Below are 6,192 nucleotides of genomic sequence, written 5' to 3'. Positions count from 1 at the left end.
TCTGAGCTAAAGTTTAGCATTAAAATATGATTAATCTCACCTAACAATATATTAACTGTCATGACAACTTTCTTTCTTCCTTTTTAATCTTGTTTAGAGATGGAATCTCGCTCTGTCACCCGGGCTGGAGTGTAGTGGTGCACTCAGAGCTCACTGTAGCCTCGAACTTCTGGGCTCAAGTGGTCTTCCTGCCTCAGCCTCCCAAGTAGCTAGGACTACAAGCCTGGGCCACTATACCCAGCTAATTTTTTTTTTTAATTTTTGTTGTAGAGACAGGGTCTTTCTATGTTGCCTAAGCTGATGACAACTTTCAATCAGCAATAATTGTGCTTTGATTAAAATCTCATTAGCTGCAGTATCACCTCTGCACAAAAATTGTCACAACAATTTTGGATTTACATGTATACCTTACAAGGTTATCCACTGCCAATATTTAACAGCCTAGGTGGAAACACACATGCATATACACCATTCCATAGGTAATAAAATTTCAAAAGAAAACCTGATTTGTTGATGAGAACACATGGACAAATACAGGGGAAAAACACACACTGGGGCCTATTAGAGGGTGGAGGGTGGAAGGTGGGAAGAGGAAGAGGACCAGAAAAAATAACTAATGGATACTAGGCTTAATACCTGGGTGATGAAACAATCTGTACAATAAACCCCCGTGACACATGTTCACCTGTGTAACAAACCTGCACATCCTGCCCGTGTACCCCTGAACTTAAAAGTTAAAAAAATTAAAAAACAATAACAGAAATAATTCGCAAATCATACACACACAAAAAAAAAACCTGATTTGTTGTGATTCTTGTCTTCCTCTCATTAATTGTAATAGTAACATGTATTGAGTGTTTTCTATATGCCAGGCATTCTAAGTGCTCTCATGTATTTTAATTCTTTCAATCTTTATAAAGATCCTTTAAGATAGATATTGATATTATCATGTCCATTTCACAGATGAAGAGGGTGAGCCACAGACAGAATGAGTAACTGGTCTAGGATTGGCCACCCAATCAGCAGCAGAGATATGAGTCAAGCCAAAGTGGTCTGTGTCCAAATCCAGTGCCCATAACCACTACACCACACTGCCCCACAAAGCGAGGCATTCAACACCCACAAGGATTTCTAGACACAGGGCGTACTCCAAAATTCTGAAGTAGTCCCACTTGACCCAGCTCACCGTCTGTAGTCATACAATTCCCCAGCCCCCAGGTTCCCGTGTTTTTAGAAAAATACATTCCCTAAAGTGGCAGCAATGATTGCTTCTTCAAATGTTTTTAAGTCTTTGTGCTGCTGGCTCAGATGGTTTTCTTGCTGGCACAGGAAAGCAATAAAGCCAATAAGGAAACTATGAAGAAGAAAGCTTCTCAAAAGAGATCTGAAATCATTTTTCAAAGTATGTAGAAGGGGGAAATGTTTGCAAAACAATAAGATCTGTCTGCAAAACTTTCCAAAAGCTTTAGCAATACCAGGCACTCGACATCTCCAAGAAACCCTTTAATCTCTGAGATAGTGAAGACGTCATAAGCATCAGTGCATTAATAACAAAGGACTTGTTTTTCTATTGAGCAGCTAAAACATATTTCTTTCCTGGGAAATATTTTCTAGATTTCATCATTCCTGGTCATAAATTATGTATTTTTAAATTGTTGTTACTCAGCTGATAGAGTCAGTTGGACAATTATTTTTACAGAGGCATAACTTGACAGTGATTTAATATCACAAACTTCACTGTGCCTGCTCTAAGTGTGTCATTTGAAAATAAAATCATTTGAGAAAAACGAATTCATCTTGCACAGAAAAACTATGATAAAATTATACTGTCTTTCACACAGCCCTAGGTAAGGTTCCAAACTCATGTTTCTTTTATCTTGTTGGTAAGTCCCCCTCAAATCAAAGTTGTCTTAATGCCTATTCCTTCTTTTTTTCTTTTTCTTTTTATCTATTATCTCCCTCCACCTACCTTATCCATCTTATCTCCTACTCCTCCTTCTCTCCTGTTCTCACCTCCTATCTTCCTAACTCGTAGTCTTTACCCTTCTCAATTCCGAAAAGAATTAAATCATGTACATGTATCATGTTTTCAACTTTTGCCATTGGTATATAGCAGGAGTTGGCAAACCACAACCTGTTGACCAAATGTAGTCCTCTGCCTGTTGTTATAAAGTTTTGTTGGAACACAGGCTAACGTATTTGTTTTCATACTGTCTATGGCTGTTTTTCGTGGTACAAGAGCAGAGTTGAATAGTTGCAACTGAGACCCTATGGCGTGCAAAGCCTGAAATATTTACCATATGGACCTATACAGAAAAACTTTGCTGACCAAAGTATAGCCCTCAGACTCTAGCAGCCAGATTTCCAGGGTCTTTGGACATATGTCTCTAGGTCAGGGGCCTGGATCACAATTTGGCTACCTTGTGACCCTAGAAAGTCACTTACCATCTCTGTGCTCCAGTTCTCTCATTTGTAAAATCAGAACTCCCAAAAGTCATTTTTGCCCCTATTTCAGAAGGTCACAGTGATCACACATAAAATTACATTATCAATATATGAATGGGGAAAGGTATTGAAACACTGTAACTTCAGATCCCAGGAACATGGTTTTCTAGTGGGCATCATCCTGAAAATCACAAATGACCTGGGCAGCAAATAGGCCTTCCAATTGAGATATTCCAATCTCAATATTTGTCTTTAACTGCTCACTCACCTTCATACCCTCTCTTTCCAGTTGTGAGAGTTCACTTGTGATAAAGAAGCATAAGGCCAGCTTCACATACTCCCTGCAGAAGGAATTCAGTGGCTGAGTCCACCCAGGGAGCTACTAGGCCCAGCACCAACATGAGACCCCATAGCTAGCTGCCAGAAGTTTGTGCTGGCCATGGCTGCTTGAAGTTTATTCTTTAACTGCTGTTTTCTCAACATGTTCCCAGGTTGCCACTTTTGGGCTGAGGCTGCCACCCTGCTTGTTATACTTCAATTTATGAAGCCTGGTGTTGTCATTCAAGCTGTTTAAGGACAACATTGTTTCTCCTCAAACTTACTTGGCAAAATGATCCCCTTGTGAAAACGTGGATATGGTACTGAGAGCCTTTGTGGAGATCATGTACATACATGTTTGGGATTGTTTCTCACCTCTTCAACAGAATATTGGAGAATAAACACCCTCTACAGATATCACAAAATGGCAGTCATCAATATGGCGTCATCTTCAGGTCTATAATGAGGAACAATTTGAGAATAGCCCAAATGGGCTCCCTTCCTATGTTCCCTATTTGACTGAAGGCGTGAAAAGACTCAGGTGAAAATGTTAATGTCACCTAGAAGAGTCCAGGCTTTAACCTGTGACCACTCCAAATTCCCATCAGCTAGCAAAGTCCTGACAAATTTGATGTGGAGGAAAGAAATGAGAAAGTCCAGGACTAAGGAACGTGGGAGAGAAGGGCATACCACACGCCTGCATAAAGGGTGTCACAAGGACACAGCTAACCCAGCAAGGGACTCCTGCAGAAGACTGCTGTCCACATCTAGCAGGAAGGTGCAAGCACCGGGTTCTTCAAAGCCTCCTAGCTCTTGCTGCTAAAGGCATGTGCATCACCTGGGAGCTTGTCAAAGATGTAGAATCTTAGGCCCTATCCCAGACCAGCTGTACTTTAATGAGATCCCCAGGTGATTCATACTTGCATTAGAGTTGAGAAGCGCTGCCCTAGGGCAGGCTCAATAGTAAAAAAGGACTTGTGCCAGTTTTTAAGTTGTTGTCCAGTTACTAATTTATTCTCTCAGCGCCAAACCTGCTCTTCTATGCTCTGTTCTGTGACGCTGACACTGGGGCTCCATAAAGCGCATATCTGCTTTGCCAGCTGCACGTTTTTCAGCTCTGCCAGCCAGATACCACCTCCCGGGAGTCCAGCCCCACAGGCCCCTCCTCTGAGCTCAGAGACTTCAGCACTAGCTGAGCGGTGCCCACCCTCAGAGCTCTGAGTTTCAGCAGTATGGGGCCCCTCCTCTAAGTTTCTAGATTTTGATATTTCCAGCTTCTTCCTTTGTTCCCTCAGCCTCAGGGGTGGGGTTCCTGCACTTGCTACCTCTGAAGTACCTTCGAGTTCTCTTTTTGCCCTTTCAATTACCTAGTCAACAACAACTTTCTACTTCGTTTTCATTAACAATGTCTTTCTATGAAAACCTCACTATTCAAATACCTGGTATGCTTTCTGTCTCCTGATTAGACCCCAGGGTAATCCACCAGAACTAGTCCAGGGACAGGCTGCTCCCACGGGGCGAGCAGATGCCTTTCTATTGCACCCTCCTCACCACAGAGAAAGCCTAAAAAGAATAACACACCCCACAGCCCCCAAGGAGAGGCCCCTCTTACCCTAGAGGATGTGCCAGCTGTGCTTAAGGGCCAAAGCTAAACCCAGACAGGAAGCGTGGGCAGAGAAGAAGGCCAGAGAAAGAGGCCCCTGGGTTGCTGGCCCACATGTGGCTCAGAGCCCTCAGAAGCCCTGCTACTTCGCACTGTCGAACTTCCCCCAGCTCCTCTGTGCCACTACGTAGTCCCACTATGAGAGAAGGAGACTGGTGTTCAGCAAAGGGAATAGCTCCTTTCTTGGGTTGGAGTGGGGGTGCTGGGGAGCCTCCCCCAACAGCAGCAGGCAATGCAAACAAGGAGTTGAAAAGAGAGGCTACACATTTTGCTAAAGCAGAGGTGAGTGGGGAAAAAAAGTAGGGGCTGGAATTTAAGCACATAGAAGCCCCCCACCCCACTCCCAACACAGAGACATACAGGGGTAGAAAGACACAGGGTGGTTCTCTGCAGTGTGTCATCTCACCAGGAAGTAACAGTCCCCTCCTAGGAAATGATGGATTCTGCCTGCTCTCCTCAGCTCTTCAGAAGCAAGAAGTTGTCAGGAATATTCAATTAAAACGAAAGCCAAAACACCAAAACAAAAAAGGACCAGAGTGTTTAAATTGCAAAACCCATTTGCAAAAGAAGGGCCTAACAATAATAAACAAAAAATAAAGATTGATAGTAAACACCAAATGGAGCAAGAATTATGTAATTTGATGGAAACTAGCATAATGAAAAGAAATGGAATAAAACAAAATACAGATTTTCAAGGAAATCAGAACCAAATTAAGGGTTCTTAATTTCCTTGTGAGTTTTGAAAGTACTTAAAAGTATTATTGCTATGAACCATCTGTCTATACATTATTTAGATAAAAGGAGAGAAGAGAGACCACTTCACATGTGTGACCCCTACTATGTGCCAGGGATTTGGGTTATAGTGCTGAATTTTTTTTTCTTCTTTTTTTTTTCTTCTTTTTTTATTATACTTTAAGTTTTAGGGTACATGTGCACATTGTGCAGGTTAGTTACATATGTATACATGTGCCATGCTGGTGCGCTGCACCCACCAACTCGTCATCTAGCATTAGGTATATCTCCCAATGCTATCCCTCCCCCCTCCCCCCACCCCACCACAGTCTCCAGAGTGTGATATTCCCCTTCCTGTGTCCATGTGATCTCATTGTTCAGTTCCCACCTATGAGTGAGAATATGCGGTGTTTGGTTTTTTGTTCTTGCGATAGTTTACTGAGAATGATGATTTCCAATTTCATCCATGTCCCTACAAAGGACATGAACTCATCATTTTTTATGGCTGCATAGTATTCCATGGTGTATATGTGCCACATTTTCCCAATCCAGTCTATCATTGTTGGACATTTGGGTTGGTTCCAAGTCTTTGCTATTGTGAATAATGCCGCAATAAACATACGTGTGCATGTGTCTTTATAGCAGCATGATTTATAGTCCTTTGGGTATCTACCCAGTAATGGGATGGCTGGGTCAAATGGTATTTCTAGTTCTAGATCCCTGAGGAATCGCCACACTGACTTCCACAATGGTTGAACTAGTTTACAGTCCCACCAACAGTGTAAAAGTGTTCCTATTTCTCCACATCCTCTCCAGCACCTGTTGTTTCCTGACTTTTTAATGATTGCCATTCTAACTGGTGTGAGATGGTATCTCATAGTGGTTTTGATTTTCATTTCTCTGATGGCCAGTGATGATGAGCATTTTTTCATGTGTTTTTTTGGCTGCATAAATGTCTTCTTTTGAGAAGTGTCTGTTCATGTCCTTCGCCCACTTTTTGATGGGGTTGTTTGTTTTTTTCTTGTAAATTTGTT

General features: G+C 42.2%; 1 pseudogene; it reads right to left on the bottom strand.

Moving 5' to 3' along the window:
* Positions 1-297: 297 nt before the first annotated feature.
* LOC129530167 (uncharacterized) lies at positions 298-376 on the bottom strand (annotated as a pseudogene).
* Between the last annotated feature and the right edge of the window lie 5,816 nt (positions 377-6,192).

The sequence above is a fragment of the Gorilla gorilla genome, chromosome X (genome assembly GCF_029281585.2).
Source record: "Gorilla gorilla gorilla isolate KB3781 chromosome X, NHGRI_mGorGor1-v2.1_pri, whole genome shotgun sequence".
NCBI lineage: Eukaryota > Metazoa > Chordata > Mammalia > Primates > Hominidae > Gorilla > Gorilla gorilla.
This window is presented reverse-complemented; position numbering and strand designations above follow the sequence as displayed.